Genomic DNA, 21,768 nt, shown 5'->3' on the forward strand with positions numbered 1-21,768 from the left:
TTCTAAATTGTAATCTTGCTGGGTAGAATATCTCAGGTTATAGGCTTTTCTCTTTCAGGACTCCGAATATATCTTGTCACTCCCTTTTGGCCTGCAATCTTTCTGTAGAGAAATCAGCTGATAACCTTATGGTGGTTCCCTCATAATTAATTCTTTGTTTTCCTCTTGCTGCCTTTATTGCCATTTTTATTATTATATGTCTTGGTGTAGGTATATTTGAGTTTATCTATTTGGGATGCTCTGTCTTCCTGTACCTGGATATCATTTTCCTTCCTTAATTGGGAACTTTTCAGTCATAATTTCTTCAATTATATTTTCAATCCCCTTTTCTCTTTCTTCTCCTTCTGGAATCCCTGTTATGCATAGATTGGCACACTTTATATTATCCCATAGGTTTCTTATATTGTTTTCTCTTTTTTTTGGTTTGGTATTGTATCTGCTGTTCTGATTGGGTGATTTCCATTATTCTGTCTTTCAGATCACTTATTCGTTCTTCTGCATTATTCATCCTGCTATTCATTGCCTTTAGTTCAGCTTTCATCTCTGCAAATGAATTTTCTAATTTTTCTTGGGTCCTCTTTATAGTTTCTAGCTCTTTTTAAGAGTAATTTGCATTTCTGTTGATAGTCTTTCTTAATTTCAGTATTTTCATTCTCTCCTTTTTAAAGTGGTGTCTGTTAGACTGAGGAGGTCTGTTTCATTGTTCACTTGTTCAGGGGAATTTTCTTGATCTTTTAATTGGGAATGGTTCCTCTGCTTCTTCATTTTACTTTTATTTCTCTTGTTCTATGAGTTTAGGAGAAACAATTATCTACTGTGGTCTTGGAGGGCTATCTTTATGTGGGAACATCCCCATATAGCCTGTGTGGGTTTAATATTTTTGGCACAAGGGCTGTTTTTATTATGGATGCCCGCCACCTCTCTTCTCAGCGTATGCTGGCCATGTCCCCCTTGATAGGTGGTGTAATTGGTATTGTGGTGGCCAGAGCCTGCACTGAAATGAGCAGGGCTTCTTCTTTGCTGGTTGGTTCTCACAGTCCTGTCAGGGACAAGGTCTGTTCCCTAGCCCTTGAGATCCATTTTTGTGCTGTGTTTCTGATCTGTGGTGTGAAACTGGCGGGATTGGAGCTCTTCCACTGGGAGAAGAGCCACTGAGCATTTCTCTGCCAGAGCTGTTCACCGTTGACTGTACTGTTTTGTCACCTATCACCTGTTGCGTGGGCTCACAAACTGCACTGTTGTTTGCACTGCCCTTGACCCTTTCTCAACCTTGGGAATGCTGATAATCAGCCCTGGTATCCCTCAGGCATTGTTTTCACAAAGTCATCAGTGCAAATCCGCAGAAGTCAGGTCCTAAGACTGTAGTAGTTGCATGCCCGGACCTGCTCTAGGAGCTTTGGAGGTGGCTCAGCGCAGCCCCAACATGCACATGCTCACAAAGCCCACAGCTGCTATGGCCACACGGGTCCTAATGTCCATTCAGATGTCCTGAAGGCACTAAATTTACAAAGCCTGCCCAAGGAGGAACCGGCCAAAGTGGCAGCTAGGATTGTCCTCCCAAAGCTGGTGGAGGCAGGGGCCAATTCACAGAGCAAAGGCTGTAATGGTGGCTTCACCCCTCCCTTTAGGTGCTCTTAATGATGGAGCTTTGCTTCTATGGTGGGCCCAGGGCTTCTTTGACAAACACCTCTGGTTGCTGCAGTACCATATTCCAGTCCCTTCAACTGTCTCCTTACAGCCAGCAGCAGTCCTCTCCCTGCGTCAGTCCTCTGAACCCTGAGTTCCGTCACCAAGCCCCTACCCACACCAGCAGTTGCACATCTCAGGCTGGAGGAACCAGGTGCTGGCACGGACTCTCTGCGCAGGTCTTTCCCCATTCTGCCCGTCACAAAGAGTTGTTGTGCTCTCCTCTGATCCTGTGATACTTCTTTTCTGTCTTGCATGATCTTCACACCAGTGAGGGGGCTTTCCAGGCTGTAAACTTTTCTTCTTTTTTAGCTCCCTCCCAGGGGCACAGGTCTCATCCTGCTTCCACTTTCATTTTTTTCCTATTGTCCCATCAAGTTACATAGAGACCTTTCCTGTCCTTTCAGGTATGTGAGGTCTTCTGCTGATATTCTATACATGTTCTGTGAGAATTTTTCTTTTTGAAGATGTATCTTTGATGTATTTATGGGAGGAGGTGAGTTTCCTGTCCTGCTATTCTGCCATCTTGGTTGGATCCCCTCTATGGGCTGTTTTTAAAAATCAAATCCACTTTCAAAAGACAAAGATTCAATTTCCACCTGCAGCCAAGATGGACGAACAGAGATTGGATTACCCTCTCACCCTCAGTTTGAGGCATCTTCCTCTCTCAGTCCCCTACAAAAGAGAAGGCAGGGCGTAAACTCTGACCTGGATTGCCTATTGTCTGTGGTTTGTCAACACTATAATGAAATATTTGAATCTACAAGAAGTAGTAGTTACGGTCTTAAGATCTCTGTCATATTTTCTTCCATCAAAATCTGAATCTTTCCAGAGGACAATGGAGCTTAGAACATCACTCTTTGCAAAAGCAAAGCAAGCATATGTTTCAAACTACTTTTCTTAATCTTCCCAGCAGTTACTGCAAACCATGAAGGAACTTTTGTACCAACTAACTTCTCATACGCTCAGGAAAGAAAAACTAATGACTTAGAGATTTTTGTGAAGTGCTTTTGAGCTAAAAAAACATCATCATATGCTTTTATATGGTTTCTTTATCCTTGGACCAAAAAAAAAATCTTTGCCAAACTAAGATGAGAAAAGTGACTCCCCATAACAAAAGCAAAACAAATTTCATGTGGATCTGTAAAAAAAAAAAAAAAAAACCTGCTTAATGAGAAAAATAGTCATTTGTCAAATGTGATGTGGAAGATACCTTGGTGAATCAGGTACCTATTTCTAATATCGAAGAATGTCATGTGGAATAGTTTGTTCTAGGATCAGAAAAGAGCCTCTCCAAACAACAAATAGAGCAATAAAGAACATTTCCTTTAGCCAGCTAGCATGTCTCTAAATGCATTTCCACCTGGTTTTATCTATAAAAAAGAGTGGACATTTTTAACTCAGCAACCAACCCGCTCTAAGTAGTTACATAAAACCTTGTTGGTATGGACTTTTGAATCAAGAACTACAGTGAAATTAAAGGAATGTAAAAGTTGTAATATCTTCAAACAAATTAGGTTTTGACTATATAAAGCATATTGTTTTTGCATCGCTGAGATCACTGCATACCACTTCTATCATTTCTTACCCCCTACTCAGCCCTCACAGCCTACCCTTACCTATTTTGACTTCAATGGCCAGTGCCACAGACTCTCCTTCAGGGTCTGTCCTCAGGCTACTGAAAGCGCTGCTTTGCCAAATAAAGTAGAAGAAAGTTCTGGGAGTGTGCTCCCCTGTCTTCCTCCACCTTCATTGTGTAAAATGTGTCAGTCACTCCGGCGTGTCTGACTCTGCGACCCCGTGGGCCTGTGAGGCTCCTCTGTCCATTGTATCTACCCAGGGAAGTGGGTAGGCAGTCCCTTCTCCAGGGGATCTTCCCAACCCAATGAAGAAATCTAGGTCTCCTGCACTGCAGGCAGATTCTTTACTATTTGAACCCACTAGAGAAGCCCATAGCACTAAGCAAATGTCTAGTTGATACCAAACTAGACAGTCCAGGTTTTTTGCCTAGGATAAGGCACTCAGAGTATTCAAATGCCCCAGATCTGTCCTTTGGGTTCAAGGTGAGGCCAAGAAGGACCCTGCCTGAACCCCCACCCTTGCTTGGCCTGCCTCCTTCCCTGCCCTGTCTCTCTACTTTCTCCTGAAAGTACCTCCTTCATAAATCACCTGGCCCCAAATCTTCTTCTCTGAGGCTGTTTCTGGAAAAACTAAGCTAAGGTAGTAGCTCAAACCACTAATAAAACCATGCCATCTGCATTCCTTACCAATCTATAATGAGTCATCTATGTGTACATGCAATGCTCAAAAACAGAATTATTCTGAATTGGTTTATATTAACCAACTAAAATTTCACATAATCTGTTAATCACCTTCATAAACCTCTCCCTCAAAGAGAATCTAAAACTAAACATCATCCTAGTGAATGTGAATATAAATGGAAAGTTAGAAGAGTACAAATAAGATGTAAAATAATATTTAGGTTTGCAGCAGTTTTGAAACTTCTTCACTGAAAAAAAATTAAGTCAAATTCCTTTCAAGTGATGTATTTTTTAAATAGTCTACAAATTATTTCATTAGGTCCCTTGAAAGACATTTGGCTCATTTCAAATTAATATAGCAGTTGATCACCTAATAGGATTTAATTTTGATAGAGGACACACTATGAAAAGAGAGAAAAAGTCATGATAAATAGGAGCAGTTTTGAAAATGAGTAGTAAATGTTTTTTGACCCACTTCCAACTCATTAAAATCTTTCTGAATCCAACCTAAATCCTTGCTTCGGAACCTTAATAGCCTTTAGTCAGAAAATTGAATTCACTTTTGAATTTAACTTGTAAAGGTCAAAAGGAACATACTGTTAATGACCAAGGAAATTAAATATGTGCTAGTTCATCTTCTATTGTTTAATACCTAATATATCATTTATCTGAAAATGAGAGGAAGATCCTTTTTTGTGCAAAATAATGCCAATTTTTAACTAGAAAAATGTGGCTATATTCCTTTTAGGTTAATTCTATCTCCTTTCTTTGAAAATCAGAGAAATATTCGTATCTAATATGGGTTATAGTTTGAAATATAGGTTATCTTATATACAAGCAAGAGAAAATTGGAGAACAGTAGCAGTAATCTCCCTTAAGGTAAATCCAAAATATAAATCCCTTCATTCATTCCACAAACATTAGGTACCTAATATGTATCAAAGACACGTATGGTCCCTTTGTTCATGGAATTTTGTCTGAAAGTGTTTTTTCCTCAGTTTTTTATCCTATTTGACTTCTTTTCAGTCAAAAATTGACACTGTTGCTCAATCCATTCCTCTTGGAAGGATCTTCTCCCTAATGTTAATATCTAGAGAGAAATGAGACCTCTGAAATAGTCATCCCTCCTGATGCCCTCCCATTTTTCCTAGTCTCCTTCTGCATCTTTCTTTTGTTCATCTCTAAATGTTGACTTTCCCCAAGAGTCAGTTCATGTCTGACTGTTTACTTAGCTTCATCCAGCCCCCACAAGCTGCTGACACCATGTAGCCATTTCCAGGCTATATTAGTCTATGCTCTAGAGGTGTATTCTCAACTGTCCCCTGCTCCACCTGGATAACCCAGAAACCTCAGACTCCAGGTATCCTCTTTCTTCTCACCAAAAAGTATGCAAAGAAAAAAAATTCCCCTTCCCTATCTTCCTAAGCCCATAAAATTCAACCCATTCATGACAAAACCTAGCTGCCTTAAGTCAGAAAATCTCTTATCTGGACTACTTTATATAGTATTTACCTGGTCTTTTGTTCTCTAATGTCTCCTTTCCACCTTTCTGCAAAGTCAAAAATTGTGTGGTGCAACCTAAATTATCAATTATAAATCAGATACGAACCATGTCAATCTTCACTTTAAAATCCTCGCACTCCCTTGTCAAGTCACAGCATAAAATCCAAACTCCTCAATACAGTACACACCTTCTTACCCATGCCTCTGTTGGTGGACATGTAGGTTGCTTCCGTGTCTTGGCTATTGTAAACGCTACTACGATGAACATTAGAGTGCATGTATCTTTTTGAATTACAATTTTATCTGAGCCTGTGACCAGTAGTGGGATTGCTGGGCCATAGGGTAGGTCTCGTATTAGTTTTTCACAGAACTTTCATACTATTCAACAACTACACTCCAATAAGAAATGTTAAAAATAATAAATAAACACAGTGCAGAGTGCTTTCCAACCTCATTCACTCTGGCTTGTAAGATTCCGTCTCTATCACCCATTATCACTGAGATCACAGGCGTGGTCAAGCCTGTGTTTTTGTCCATATAGTTCTCTCTTCCTGCCCTGCTGCCCCTTGTACTTGACTCATCCATATAACTGAGAGCATCTTAAAAATAGGCACTGATTTCTATTCATTTTTGTACCTTCAGAACCTAGCTGAGTACTAGGATTCTCATGGATGTTCAATTGACATTGAATTCAAAATGATTTACAATGTGGTTTTCACTCTCCTTTTCTGTCTCATCTCCAACTTTTCACCCAATTCACCCAATTTTCTAGTCATATAGACTATTCATCATGACTGAACAAGGCATGCTGTTTCATACTCTAAGCTCTGTTAAAAGCCTATTCATCCTCCAAGAATTAACTCAGTTATAGACTAATCTTCTACATTCTAGATGCATATTTTCCTTTGTGATGCGAGGGTTTCCACATCTTTTCTCTTCGGACATACCCAGGTAGAATTAATTATCATCCTTTTCAATAGCTAATTATTCATAAAACTTACCAAATTAAATCATATATATATATATATATATATATATATATATATCTTGATCTCTCCTATTGAATCCTAAGATATTTATCTTGTCTCATTTGTGTCTCCAGCACCAAGAATATTGCCTGGGAAATTAAATTGAAAAACAGATTAGTTGGGGCATTAGATTCTCAAACACATAGTTCATTAGTTTGGCTGACATTAGAATTTCATGGGGAACTTTTAAAAAATGCCAGTGACCCTGTCCCATCTCCAAATAGTCTTGCTTAATTGGTCTGGGAGAGATACAGCGCCAGTATTATCGGCAGTGTTCCATGGCTGATTGACAGGGAATGTTGGCAGGGAATGGGAGTGGGCAGCCCTAGAGACATGAGAAAGGGTCAAATTATAGAGCATGAATGCCAGCTTAAGGCAATTAAGGACTGACTTGCTCTGGGACCACATCATCCCTCATCATGGACTCTCCAATTGGTCGAGAATCTTGGGAGACTGAATGAATGTGAGTTTTCCATGATCAGTTCTATAGTGTCCTGAGGACCACTTACCTTTTTTAGTCAATAGACACAATAGTAAAAAGCACTCTCTCCCATCCTCTCTCTCTGTTTCTCTCACAACTCACTTGCTGCAAACTCAAAACAAGTATTTCCTGTCTGCTTATGGGAGTATTGGCTTTTGTCTCCATGGGGTATTTTAAGCACTAACTTGGGTTCTCAATCCTCTTTCCTTACATTGGCTCCTTCACCACCACAGTAGTCACTTGATGATCCTCTTTTACAGCCTCAGATCTGCAGCAGCTTCTGAGTCATTTTGACAAGGGCAACAATAATTGCAACAGCTTCAGCCTAACACTTAGCAGGCTATGGCATACTGCCGCAAGACCAGCAGCCAAAACATTAAGTTCTAGGGACATGCCCCCAAGACTGCCTCAGCATCACTTATGACTCACGCCCCCCCCCCACTAGGCTATCCTATCTGATAGTACCCCATTTGCCCTAGGAAGGACAGATCGATCTCATGGGACCACTGATCCTGCCTTGTTCCTCCGACTATTCAAGTCACTACCCTGCAGACCCCATGCTATGGTCCATCAGCTTCAAACCCGCCCTTCTCTTCTCTGCTTTGTGATGCTGAGACTAGGACTCTGCAGCCTGCATTTCTGTTTTGCTGGCTGGCTCTGTTGCTGCTGCTGCTGCTGCTGCGTCACTTCAGTCGTGTCCAACTCTGTGCGATCCTATAGACGGCAGCCCACCAGGCTCCCCTGTCCCTGGGATTCTCCAGGCAAGAACACTGGAGTGGGTTGCCATTTCCTTCTCCAATGCATGAAAGTGAAAAGTGAAAGTGAAGTCGCTCAGTCATGTCTAACCCTCAGCGACCCCATGGACTGCAGCCTACCAGGCTCCTCCATCCATGGGATTCTCCAGGCAAGAGTACTGGAGTGGGGTGCCATTGCCTTATCCGGCTGGCTCTGTTAGACTCTTCCAATAGGGCTGCTGGAGGAGACTACAGGCCTGGAGAAAGGGAGAGAGTCTCCTGCTTCCTGCTCACTCTCCATGGGCTTTCTGTTCCTGACAGCATTGATCAACCATGCGTCTGCTTCACACTGGCAGTTAATCCCAATTAATAGCAAACCTAGTTTGCGGGTTGTTGGGTTTTTTTTCCCCCAATTTTATTTGCCCGCTCAGAGACACCAGCAGCAGCTTGTATTTTCTCTTTAGTCATTCAGGTCCCAGGTCCACAGGGTCCCTCCTCTGACCAGCCCCCTCCTCCAAGCTTTAAGTTGTAACAGCTCAGACTCCTCCCTTTATGTTCTCAACCTCTCTCAGCCTCAGGGTTGATGGCTGCTCCCTGCAGTTGTTACCTTGGAGATAACTTCAGGTTGTCTTTTAGCCTTGTCAATTCTTCAATCATTAATTAACAATTCTTTATGTTAAATTCTCACTGTCGGGGTTGGGGGGGGGAAACAATGTGATTCCTTCTTTTGATGCACCCTCTTATTACAGGCCTGGCTCAAACAGGCATATTTGCCTGAATTATGTCTCAGCTAGTTCTGTGCCTTGAAGCGCTCAGCTGTCATTGGAATCTGCCTCTGTAACATGAACAAAAATGTCTGAATTGTAATATTTGATCCGCCACTGATGTAGTATAGTCATATATTGTGAACTATTTGACTTGAATTTTATTTTCAAAATAATGATATTAGCAGCTTATATTTTTAAGGAATAACAAATATAGCAAATAGACTATTAGCTCTTATATAGAACATGTCCATGTATCTTCAAATTTTCCAATACTGTCACCAACAGAAGTACCTGGCTTCCTTTCCAGAGCCATCATTTGCATCTGGGATCAAATGGAAAAGGGTGAAGCACACAAAATGTGGATGCCAAAGTGAGCTAAGCTCCCTCTCCAGCTAATCAACTCACTCTTATACCATGTTTTTAATAGAGCACATGATGTAAAACTCTCAGAATGTCTTAACTTGCCATTGAGTTTTAGATTCATTCAAAGGCAGTTGAATTTTCAAAGATAAACATAAAATCATCTACTCAATGAACATGAATTTGAGCAAACTCCAGGAGATAGTGAAGGACAGAGGAGCCTGGCATGCTGCAGTTCATGGGATCACAAAGTCATACACAATTAAGTAACTGAACAAGGACAAAAAGTCTATTAGCACTGCTCTAAGACTTCCCTAGTGGCTCAGACAGTAAAGCGTCTGTCTACAATGTGGCAGACCTGGGTTCGATCCCTGGGTCGGTGCGTTCCCTGCAGAAGGAAATGGCAACACACTCCAGTACTCTTGCCTAGAAAATCCCAGGGATGGAGGAGCCTGGTGTCCATGGGGTCGCAAAGAATTGGACACGACTGAGCGACTTCACTTTCACTTTCACTTTAATGCATGATAATCACTGTACGTACAGTATCTTAATACTATACATACAGTATTTTATTTAGTCTTTACAAAAATTCTAGAAATAAGTCATATTATTATGTCTCTTACTATAGATGAGAAAACTGGGACACCAACAGGAAAAGTAACCTGCTGATCACAAAGAACTTGTAAGTAAGAGAAGTGGGATTCTGACTATAGAGCCCACATCCGTTGGCCATCCTTAATATGTTAGCTCTACATACACACTTTGCTTGTGAATGCACCTCTTATGATAAAGACTACACATTGTTTTTACCAATCGGATGGATAATTGTTTGCTTTTACAATGCTTAAGGAATTATAATCATTAAATAATCCTTTCAAGATCTTTTATGATTTTGGATTGTAAGCCTACTTTATTGTATATTACAGTTCCCAGCTTATGAAAGTTCACTAGCAAATCATGGCTTTTTAATGTAATGTATTTCCCTGGAGGAATTAAGTTTCCTGGGCCAGTCCACAAAACATGTGGAATTGCTCATCACATTTTTAGCAGTAAAATTAAGTAGAAAACAACAGAGTTGGCTTTTTCTTTTAAAATTATAAAATATATTTTAAAAATAATGAGCCCTGTTGAAATGCTATGGAACTCAACAGGGCTGTAGGAAGGCCAGGTATCTTCTGTGGGGGTGCAGGGGGATATAGGACATACACATGAAATTGGAGAGGATAGAAGTTATTCTGACCACAAAGCCCCCAAGAGGGAAAATAACCATGCCATTATTCCCTACCTGCCTGTCTACCCACCCTACCATTAGCATAGAGTATGTTCTTCCATAAGGAAAAAGGAGGTAAATTGGGGGTCATAAGCCTATCAGATAAATTTATCAGAGAGCCATATCACCAGCCAGCCATATAAAGAGAAGGGCATCAAAGTCAAGCTTAAAAGGAAAAAAATGGCTCTGTCTCAGGTCCAGGAAGGTGATGAGTGTGAAGTAGAAAGGAAGTTCCTCTGAACAATTTTGTTACCAGAAGTCAAGTGATAGGAAGAGGAGGTGCTTTAAAAGAAAAGCACTTTAGCTGTGATACCATCATAGATAAAAGCTGTGAAATAATGAGCTGTAGGTACACTGAGAGTATTGTTGGGACCATTCCTACACAGTCCTTTCAAGAATCACAATTATCTTTGGCTTCCCTTATTTAGTTGTTTAGATAAGATCTTGTTTCCAGGGAGACTCTTACTCAAAGATATATTTTTGGCAAAATGCTCCAGTAAGAAATGAATCTAAATTGTTTAATTCTGAAGAGACTTTACATTTTTCCTCTTTTTAATCTTGTAATTCATGTATTCATCCTATCAGCAAGAGTTCATCATAAACCTTCTGTGGGGCACTGTCCTAGGTGCTAGAAGATACATCAGAGAAAAATACTGCCTCCAGAGACTTTATATCTTAGTTTTACAATCATTTGAGAGTCATCTGCAAACAAATTACTGTCTAAAATTATTTTTTAATAAAGTGGCAAAGGATAAAGGATGCCATTCAGATAGCTACAGTATTATCTGTCTTTAAAAGAAAATATGGATTCTCAGATAGATCAATAAATTTTCCTTTTAAAGTGATATCAGGGAAATGTGACTTGTACTGTTTTTATTTGGCCTTATAGTTTTTGGCTTGCACATGTTTAGGCCACTTAGAGCTGTTGTTTGAAGCACAAAGATAATGGAGAAAAGCAAAGTGTATAACATAAGTAGAGGTTTGCCCTGACATTCTGCGAATTTCCTCCTATTTGAACCAAAAGCTGAAACTTAACCTTTGAATGTTTTATAGAATTTGAGAAATCTCTAACTCATCAACTAGGTTCCAAATATTGTCAGTTTAACATATATCAGGAGACTTCTCTAAGTTTGTTGAGAGTTCTTAATTCAGAGAATAAACATGAAACATAGGTTGCTACTGAGGAAATTGTCCAGTACACCATTAGAGGAAAGAATGCAATGCTCCAGAAAAGGAAATGCTCCTTCAAACAGAATTTTAAGGCTATAGCCCATCTATGCTGAATAGATTGAAAGAGCATTGAAAGAAGATGACTCCAGGTTTTAATAGATGTTTTTCTCTAAAGTAGATAATATGAGCCTATGAAATAAGCTATTAGACAATAAAATTTTAAGTAAAATCAAATGATAAAATTCAGTCTATAAACACTAGAAGTGAAATCTAATAAAAGTTGATTAATTTTGACTCTGTTAATTCAGAATTTCAGATAATCTCATTGAAAATAAACTAAAGTTAGCTCTTTAATTTGGGGAGAACGATCTTCTAGGTCAATATTTCTCAGTGTTAATGTTCATAGGAATCATCTGGGGATTTTGTTAAATGCATTCCAACAGCTCTGGGGTGGGGCCCTGAGTGTCTGCGTTTTTACTGACTCCCTGCCGGTCCTTCGGGGCTTCCCTGGTGGCTCAGCTGGTAAAGAATCTGCCTGCAGTGCAGGAGACCTGGGTTCAATCCCTGGTTTGGGAAGATCCCCTGGAGGAAACGGCTACCCACTGCAGAATTCTGGCCTGGAGAATCCCATGGACTGTATAGTCCATGGGGTCACAAAGAGTCAGACACAACTGAGTGACTTTCACACACTGCTTGTTCTTTGCTCCCAGTGCACAAAAGTACTTTGAGTAGCAAGGATCTGAGAAAATCAGTATAAGCCAAATTGTACAGGGAAGAGCAAACCAAGAAAAAAACATATTTTCACAATATCATTGGAGAAAAAAATAACTACTTACAAATGAGTCTTTGCTGTTCATTAAAACAGTTTTGGTAGGAGTTCTACGTGGTAATGTGCTGTAAGCGAATAAGTGGAGTTCATTCACATTGTCAAAAAATGAAAACAAAAAGATTTTCTTTAGAAATACTCTTACTTTATCCCACTTTAATTCTAATTTCATTCATTTCTAGTGCCGTCATTTTAGTTAATGAATATGTGGAATTTTGACCACTAAAAGCAAAAGAAAATGATATCTTTACCTATCTTCAATTCTTCTTGGGTTCATTTTCCCATCAAGTTTGATAATTCCCTCACATATTTACTCATTTACTCAGGAAAAGCATACACACAGAGAGAAAAATACTGCTAAGAAGTCCTAAAGTAACTAATTCAGAACAGATTCTAAGATGAGCCACTCCCACTCCACCCAACCTGGTAAGATAGATAAACAACAAAATTGTTAAGGTAAATATTATGACATAACACTCACTATAAATATAATGCATCAAAAGCGCCAAAGTAGTATTTTCATGGGTCACTACCATGATTGACGATTATTAATAGTTGAGGTTGTCCAAAAACCTTTGGTGTGCCTTGGTCCCTACCACATTGCTGAAGCTAGAGAAATAAGAATGAATGGTGATTGTGCTTTCCTATTTCCAGGGAGTGTAAAGATACATGAATTTTGCAGGTATCTGTCTTTAGTCACCAATGATGATCTTGTTTTCTGTGGTAAATGAATAGAAGCAGAGGCCAGGAGGACAGAGAGATATACTTAATGACAGGAGCATGCAGGAAGGCATAGGATGCCACAAGAGAGAGTGCTTTCTGGGGAAAGAAACAAAAGGTATGGTTCCCTTTTCTCCACATCCTCTCCGGCATTGATTTCTTGTAGATTTTCTTTTTTTTTTAATTTTTTTTTTACGATGGCCATTCTGACCAGTGTGAGGTGATCCCTCATTGTAGTTTTGATTTGCTTTTCTCTAATAATTAGTGATGTTGAACATCTTTTCATGTGTCTCTTGGCCATCTGTATGTCTTCTTTCAAGAAATGTCTATTTAGATCTTCTGCCCATATTTTAATTGGGTCATTGATTGTTTTGATATTGAGTTGCATGAGCTGTTTATGTATTTTAGAGATTAATCCCTTGTCAGTTGCTTCATCTGCCCTCTTGAACTGTTGTTGGGATGTAAACTGATACAGCCATTATGGAAAACAGTATGGAGTTTCTTTCAAAACCTAGACAGAGAACTACCATATGCCCCAGCAATCCCACTACTGGGCATATGCCCTGAGAAAAACATAATGGAGAAAGCCACTTGTACACTCATGCTAATTGCAGCACTACTTACAATAGTCAGGACATGGAAGCAACCTAAATGTCCATAAATTGATGAATGGGTAAAGAAGATGTGGTTTGTTGTTGTTGAGTCACTCAGTCGTGTCTGACTCTTTGTGACCCCATGGACTGTAGCCCACCAGGCTCCTGTCCATGGAATTTTCCGGGCAAGAATACTGAAGTGTGTTGCCATTTCCTTCTGAATATTACTCAGCCATGAAAAGGAATGAAATAGGGGCATTTGTAAAGATGTAGATGAACCTAGAGACTGTCATACAAAGTGAAATAAGTCAGAGAAAAACAAATGTTATATTACTATATTAACACATATATGTGGAATCTAGAAAAACAAATGGTACAGATGAACCTATTTGCAGAGTAGGAATAGAGACGGAGGTAAAGAACAAACATGTGGACACAGTGGGGGAAAGGGAGGGTGGGACAAATTGGGAGATTAGGATTGACATATATGCATGACCATGTGTGAAGCAAATTGCTAATGGGGCCTGCTGTACAGCACCGGGGGCTCAGCCTGGTGCTCTGTGGTGACCCAGATGGGTGGGATTGGATGTGAGGCTGGGAAAGAGGCTCAGGAGGGAGGAGATATATGCAAACATACTCAGTCCATTGGGAAATGCAACATTGTAAAGCAATTATGCTCCAGTAAATAAACAGAGTAATCATTTTTTAAAAGAAACAAAAGATAGGAAAATTAAGGAAAAAGAGAAGTGTAGAAATGAAATATTAAAGCAGCAGAAAAAGAAAGCAGAAAGGAAGGAGATACTGAGAAGTTAAAAGCACTTTAAAGGCCAAACTTTTAGCCATATAAGCTGCCTGCATTGGAGCCTGGAGAAGGAGAATTTCCCACATATAATACTGGTATCACCTAACATGGCAGACACAGTCCTAAGCACAAGCATGGGATGGAAAGTATTTTCCTGTTTTGAAGATGATTAAACAATCAAATAATGATTGACTACCCTACATTAGATGCCATGTTTGCTAAGCAAGATTTCTTTTACCTATAGGGAAAAAATTAAAGCAGTCTAACAATACAAGCACTGCAATAAATTCGACATTTGTATTTCTCATTATAAATGAATTAAGTTGGCATGGATGGAAAAATGAAAGAAGTGAGGAGGGGCAGTAAAGGCAGAGGGAGAGGCCTGCACCAAACCACAGCTTGAGCTGTCCTTCTTGAAAATAACTAGAACATAGAAACCAGGATTCATCAAAGTTTCACCTTGGTAGACCCAGTTGCACAAAGTGGGAGCTAAATTGAATACCAGATGAACAGAATCAGAGCAGAAGTCAAAAGAAACCTACTGAGCATAAGAGAGGAATTTGAGAGGGAGACAAATAGGGGGAAAATGACACAGAGATCAAAATCAGAAGGCAAAGAGAACTGAGACTGGAGAAGAAAGCATGGCAGAAAGGAAGCTGTAAATAAGGACGGACTTCAGAGAATTCTTTTTATGTGGGTCTCAGTGAGATTCCTAGGGCTCAGAATGAACCTGAAAGGAGAGCCCCAGACCTAACACTTAGGGGTCTTTTATTCCCAGCCTACTGACTACCAAGACTTCACAGGATATACAAACCCCTTCCAGCTGGCAGGTGCGGCTGCTCTGGCGTGTGCAGGGGAACAGATTAGTGACTCTCCAGGCTTGCCTAGCTCTGCGTCTCTCTTGACTCCAGTTCAAGTGCTAACTCTGTCGGAAATAACACTGTGCTGTGCTTAGTCACTCAGTCGTGTCCGACTCTTTGTGACTTCATGGACTGCAGCCCACCAGGTTCCTCTATTCATGAGGATTCTCCAGGCAAGGATACTAGAGTGGGTGGCCATGTCCTCCTCCAGGGGATCTTCCCAACCCCGGGATCCAACCCAGGTCTCCTGCATTGTGGGCAGATTCTTTACCAGCTGAGCACAAGGGAAGCCCAAGAATATTGAAGTGGGTAGCCTGTCCCTTCTCCAGGGGAACTTCCCGACCCAGGAATCACACCACAGTCTCCTGAATTGCAGTCAGATTCTTTACCAGCTGAGCTACCAGGGGACCATATAAAAGTAGATCAGAAAGAAAAGCAACTAAGGCCCTTAAGATGCCTTAGTAAGTCACGTGTCACATGTTCTTACAACTGAAATCACTGTTGCATTTGGAAGGGTGGGGTCTGTTTCAAATAAAAGAAAAGGAAGCACCCAGGGCTATTAAGGTGTTTCTTTGAGCCATCCTCTTCCAGGAAGCAGACCTTCCAAGAATAATGCTGGGAATTAGAAAAGGTCCTGCTCTCAGGATAATACACACCGCCACTGCCTTCTCTCATCTTCAGTAAGGGGTGCTCATGACTGATGTTCCTTAAAGAGGGAAATAAAGAACTGCCTCAACCCTTAGCATATGAGTGCTGATGGGTATTTCTGGAAGTTCCTCAGTGTTTTATTTTTCCTCAGTAGTTCTTACTAGTCACTAGAAACCCACCCCTGAAGACATCAGTTTCTGCTCACCCTCTACCCTCTCATCAATAATGCAAGCCTATGCTTTGACTGATCTTTGTACCTCTTGTTAGTAACTACTATGTGCTGGTGAATTGAAAATACGGTCCTATTCAGCCCTGAGAAAGACATTCCCTGAAAATGCACGAAAATAAAATACTCGTATAAGCAGAATGTTCTTATAAATCTCAGTATTTATGTCTTTAATACTCACCAAGTTGTCTGGTACTAAAAATAACACTTGATCTTTACAAGCACAAATGGCGAAGTCAACAGTGAAAACCGTACATAGGTCTCCAGAGAAAAGTTGCAAAGAGAAATGAGAACTCTGTTCCCTAGAGATTTTCCAAAGCAGAGGTGTGAAGACAGGAAGCGTTTTCTTTGACCTCTGCCTGTCTTATTTTTCTAGTCCTTCTACCATGGTGCCCACTGCCTCCCAGTTTCCATTGTCGACCTGTAATCACTGCCCAGAGTACATCACGCGGTTGGAGCAGTTCAGTTTGGGTAGCCCTTCCTCCAGTAATTTCCTATCTATATGCAGGATATGGGCAACGACAAGGTTGAAATCAACACAACCACCTATAAACAAAATTCTGATGATACAAAGTGTCCCAACCTCAACACAACGATTCTGTGCTACAGAAGTCAGAATAGTGTTTACTCTTTGATGAATAGTTAGAGAGTGGAAGGGGGCATGCGCCTCAGGGTGTGGTGAGGTAGTTTCCTAGGTATTGAAAATTTTGTTTCTTGATCCAGTGCTAGTTCCACTGGGTATTTTCATTTTGTGAAAACCCACTGAGTAAAATATTTAGAATATATGGCCTTTTTAAATATGTTATATGTTATGCTAAGTCGCTTCAGTCGTGTCCGACTCTGTGCGACCCCATAGACGGCAGCCCACCAGGCTCCCCTGGCCCTGGGATTCTCCAGGCAAGAACACCTGAGTGGGTTGCCATTTCCTTCTCCAATGCAGGAAAGTGAAAAGTGAAAGTGAAGTTGCTCAGTCGTGCCCGACCCTCAGCAACCCCATGGACTGCAGCCTTCTAGGCTCCTCCGTCCGTGGGATTTTCCAGGCAAGAGTACTGGAGTGGGGCGCCATTGCCTTCTCCAAATTGTTATATGTTATAGAACATGTTAAAATAGAATGACCCTCGGAATGACACAGTGCAGGAGATTGAGAGGTTCAGAACTCAAAATATAATCAACATAACCTTGGTCTTTTAAGAAAATATTCCAAACAAAAAGTGGAATAACATTTGACAATGTTATTAATACAAATCCTTATAAATATTATTAAAATATTTTACAAAATATATTTTCCCTTTTGGGGAAGCATCTTTGAAAAAGGTTTTCACCATTTCCGAATGGGCTTTCAATGGCTCAGTGTAAAAGGTGTCTGTTGGGCATCCAGTGTTAAAGACTGATGCTTCCACTGCAGGGGGCAGAGATGCAACCCCTGACTGGGGAACTAAGATCCCACATGCCTTGCAGCATGGTCAAAAAATAAAATAATAAATAATAAATAAATAAAAGGTATCTGTTGGAAAGGAGTTGAGGAATGTCACCAGCATTGCACTGTCCCAAGAATATGACAAGCACGGCAAAATCAGGCCATAATGGTTGCAGGTCACTAGCTGATGAGAGTGCTTTCCTGGTGGCTCGGATGGTAAAAGTTTTCCTGCAATGCCAGAGACTCAGGTTCAATCCCTGGGTTGGGAAGATCCCCTGGAGAAGGGAACGGCTACCCACTGCAGTAGTCGTGCCTGGAGAATTCCATGAAATGAGGAGCCTGATGGCTACAGTCCATGGGGTTGAAAAAGAGTTGGACACAGCTGATTAGATCATCAGTCTTATCAGTTGATTGGATCATCCAACCAATACTTGTTCAGATTCCATATTTAGCAACTCAATCATAGAGAGGGAAAAACTTATTTTATTGCTCTAAGTGAAAAATGTTCTAATTTTACATATATCTTTCTGGATTCACAAACTTTATTTTTCAATCTGTGGACACTTTCTAATCCAAAAATAATAATGAAACTTTTCAGTTCAGTCGCTCAGTTGTATTCAACTCTTTGGGACCCCATGGACTGCAACACGACAGGCTTCCTGTCCATCACCAACTCCCAAGCTGACCCAAACACATATCCATCGAGTCACTGATGCCATCCAACCATCTCATCTTCTGTCGTCCAACTTCTCCTCCTGCTTTCAATCTTTCCCAGCAACAGGGTCTTTCCAAAGAGTAAGTTCTTCCCATCAGATGGCCAAAAGTAATGGAGTATCAGCTTCAGCATCAGTCCAATGAATATTCACGATTGATTTCCTTTAGGACTGACTGGATTGATCTCCTTGAAGTCCAAGGAATCTCAAGTCTTCTCCAACACCACAGATCACTTTTGTCAGCAAAGTAATCTCTCTGCTTTTTAATATCCTGTCTAGATTTTTCACACTAGTAAAGTAATGCTCAAAATTCTCTAAGCCAGGATTCAGCAATATGTGAACCGTGAACTTCCAGATGTTCAAGCTGGTTTTAGAAAAGGCAGAGAAACCAGAGATCAAATTGCCAACATCCACTGGATCATGGAAAAAGCAAGAGAGTTCCAGAAAAACATCTATTTCTGCTTTATTGACTACGCCAAAACCTTTGACTGTGTGAATCACAATAAACTGTGGAAAATTCTGAAAGACATAGGAATACCAGACCACCTGACCTGCCTCTTGAGAAATTTGTACGCAGGTCAGGAAGCAAGAGTTAGAACTGGACATGGAACAACATACTGGTTCCAAATAGGAAAAGGAGTATGTCAAGACTGTATATTGTCACCCTGCTTATATAACTTCTATGCAGAGTACATCATGACAAACGCTGGACTGGAAGAAACACAAGCTGGAATCAAGATTGCTGGGAGAAATATCAATAACCTCAGATATGCAGATGACACCACCGTTATGGCAGAAAGTGAAGAGGAACTAAAAATCCTCTTGATGAAAGTGAAAGTGGAGGGTGAAAAAGTTGGCTTAAAGCTCAACATTCAGAAAACGAAGATCATGGCATCCGGTCCCATCACTTCATGAGAAATAGATGGGGAAACAGTGGAAACAGTGTCAGACTTTTTTTGGGGGGGCTCCAAAATCACTGCAGATGGTGACTGCAGCCATGAAATTAAAAGGCACTTACTCCTTGGAAGGAAAGTTAGGACCAACCTAGATAGCATTTTCAAAAGCAGAGACGTTACTTTGCCAACAAAAGTCTGTCTAGTCAAGGCTATGGTTTTTCCTGTGGTCATGTATGGGTGTGAGAGTTGGACTGTGAAGAAGGCTGAGTGCCGAAGAATTGATGCTTTTGAACTGTGGTGTTGGAGAAGACTCTTGAGAGTCCCTTGGACTGCAAGGAGATCCAACCAGTCCATCCTAAAGGAGATCAGCCCTGGGATTTCTTTGGAAGGACTGATGCTAAAGCTGAAACTCCAGTACTTTGGCCACCTCATGCGAAGAGTTGACTCATTGGAAAAAACTCTGATGCTGGGAGGGATTGAGGGCAGGAGGATAAGGGGATGACAGAGGATGAGATGGCTGGATGACATCACTGACACGATGGACGTGAGTCTGGGTGAACTCCGGGAGTTGGTGCTGGACAGGGAGGCCTGGTGTGCTGCAATTTATGGGGTTGCAAAGAGTCAGACATGACTGAGTGACTGAACTGAGCTGAACTAGATTTTTTCATTGCTTCTGTTCCAAGGAGCAAGCGTCTTATAATTTCATGGCTGCAGTCACCATCTGCAGTGATTTTGGAGCCCCCAAAAATAAAGTCTGTTATCATCTCCACTGTTTCTCCACCTATTTGCCATGAAGGGATAACACCAAATGCCATGATCTTAGTTTTCTGAACATTTGAGTTTTTCAGCCAGCTTTTTCACTCTCCTCTTTCACTTTCATCAAGAGGCTCTTTAGTTCTTCTTCACTTTCTGCCATAAGGGTGGTGTAATCTGGGTAAATGAGGTTATTGGTATTTCTCCCTGCAATCTTGATTCCAGCTTGTGCTTCATTCAGCTTAGCATTTCACATGATATATTCTGCATAAAAGTTAAATAAGCAGGGTGACAATATACAGCCTTGACATACTCCTTTCCCAACTTTGAACCAGTCTGTTGTTCCATGTCCAGTTCTAATTGTTGATTCTTAACCTACATATAGATTTCTCAGGAGGCAGGTAAGGTGGTCTGGTGTTCCCATCTCTTAAAGAAATTTCCATAGTTTGTTGTGATCCACACAGTCAAAGGCTTTGGCATAGTCAATAAAGCAGAAGTACATGTTTTTCTGGAATGCTGTTGCTTTTTCAATGATCCAACGGACGTTGGCAATTTGATCTCTGCTTCCTCTGCCTTTTCTGAATCCAACTTGAACATTTGAAAGTTCACAGTTCAGGTACTGTTGAAGCCTGCCTTGGAGAATTTTTAGCGATACTTTGCTAGCATGTGAGATGAGTACAATTGTGCAGCAGTTTGAACATTCTTTGGCATTTCCTTTCTTTGGGATTGGAATGAAAACTGACTTTGTTCAGTCCTGTGGGCACTGCTAAGTTTTCCAAATTTGCTGGCATATTGAGTGCAGCACTTTCTCACCGTCATCTTTTAAGATTTGAAATAGCTCAACTGGAATTCCATCACCTTCACTAGCTTTGTTCGTAGTGATGCTTCCTAAGGCCCACTTGACTTTGCATTCCAGGAAGTCTGGCTCTAGGTGAGTGATCACACCATCGTGATTATGTGGGTCATGAAGATCTTTTTTGTACAGTTCTTCTGTATATTCTTGCCACCTCTTTCTAATCTCTTTTGCTTCTGTTAGGTCCATACCATTTCTGACCTTTATTGAGCCCATCTTTGCATGAAATATTCCCTTGGTATCTCTAATTTTCTTGAAGAGATCTCTCGTCTTTCCCAGTCTATTGTTTTCCTCTATTTCTTTGCATTGATCACTGAGGAAGGCTTTCTTATCTCTCCTTGCTATTCTTTGAAACTCTGCATTCAAATGGGTATAACTTTCCTTTCTCCTTTGCCTTTTGTGTCTCTTCTTTTCACAGCTATGTGTAAGGCCTCCTCAGACAACCATTTTGCCTTTTTGCATTTCTTTTTCTTTGGGATGGTCTTGATCCCTGCGTCCTATACAACATCATGACTCTGTCCATAGTTTAGGCATAGTTTAGGCACTCTATCAGGTCTAATCCCTTGAATCTATTTGTCACTTCCACTGTGTAATTGTAAGGGATTTGATTTGGGTCATACCTGAATGGTCTACTGGTTTGTCCTACTTTCTTCAATTTCAGTCTGAATTTGGCAATAAGGAGTTCATGATCTGAGCCACAGTCAGCTCCCAGTCTTGTTTTTGCTGACTGTATAGAGCTTCTCCTTCTTCGGCTGCAAAGAATATAATCAGTCTGATTTTGGTATTCAACACTTGGTGATGTTCATGTGTAGAGTTTTCTCTTGTGTTGTTGGAAGAGGGTGTTTGCTATGACCAGTGCATTCTCTTGGCAAAACTCTGTTAGCCTTTGCCCTGCTTCATTCCATATTCCAAGGCCAAGTTTGCCTATTACTCCAGGAATCTCTTGACTTTCTACTTTTGAGTAGTGCTTATAATAACTTCCCAAGAGGTGTGGCCACCAAGCTGGGACACAAACCAATCCCTCTGGAAAAACATGTCCAACAAAGCACTGGGGAGATGTGTAGGCTGGATCCCTTTCTCTTTGGGGAGCTGCCTGCTTTCTCCATGAATGAGAACATGTGTGACTCCTACTGTGGGTCAGCTATAACAGAGTGTCATATTGAAGCAATGAAAACACGTTTTGATATTCAGAGTGATTTTT

At 40.7% G+C, this 21,768-nt stretch overlaps 1 long non-coding RNA gene across 1 annotated transcript in view; it reads left to right on the top strand.

The window, feature by feature from the left end:
* LOC147354996 (uncharacterized) overlaps nucleotides 1-21,768 on the top strand; it is a 96,817-nt gene that overhangs the window by 43,807 nt on the left and 31,242 nt on the right. The window contains exon 2 of the long non-coding RNA XR_015144124.1: nucleotides 9,449-9,502. This is a non-coding gene — a long non-coding RNA (uncharacterized LOC147354996). The remainder of the gene's footprint in view (nucleotides 1-9,448; nucleotides 9,503-21,768) is intronic.

Source organism: Bos grunniens, chromosome 17 (assembly GCF_055505025.1).
Source record: "Bos grunniens cultivar Pamir isolate PY7600 chromosome 17, Bosgru_T2T1.0, whole genome shotgun sequence".
Classification (NCBI taxonomy): Eukaryota; Metazoa; Chordata; class Mammalia; order Artiodactyla; family Bovidae; genus Bos; species Bos grunniens.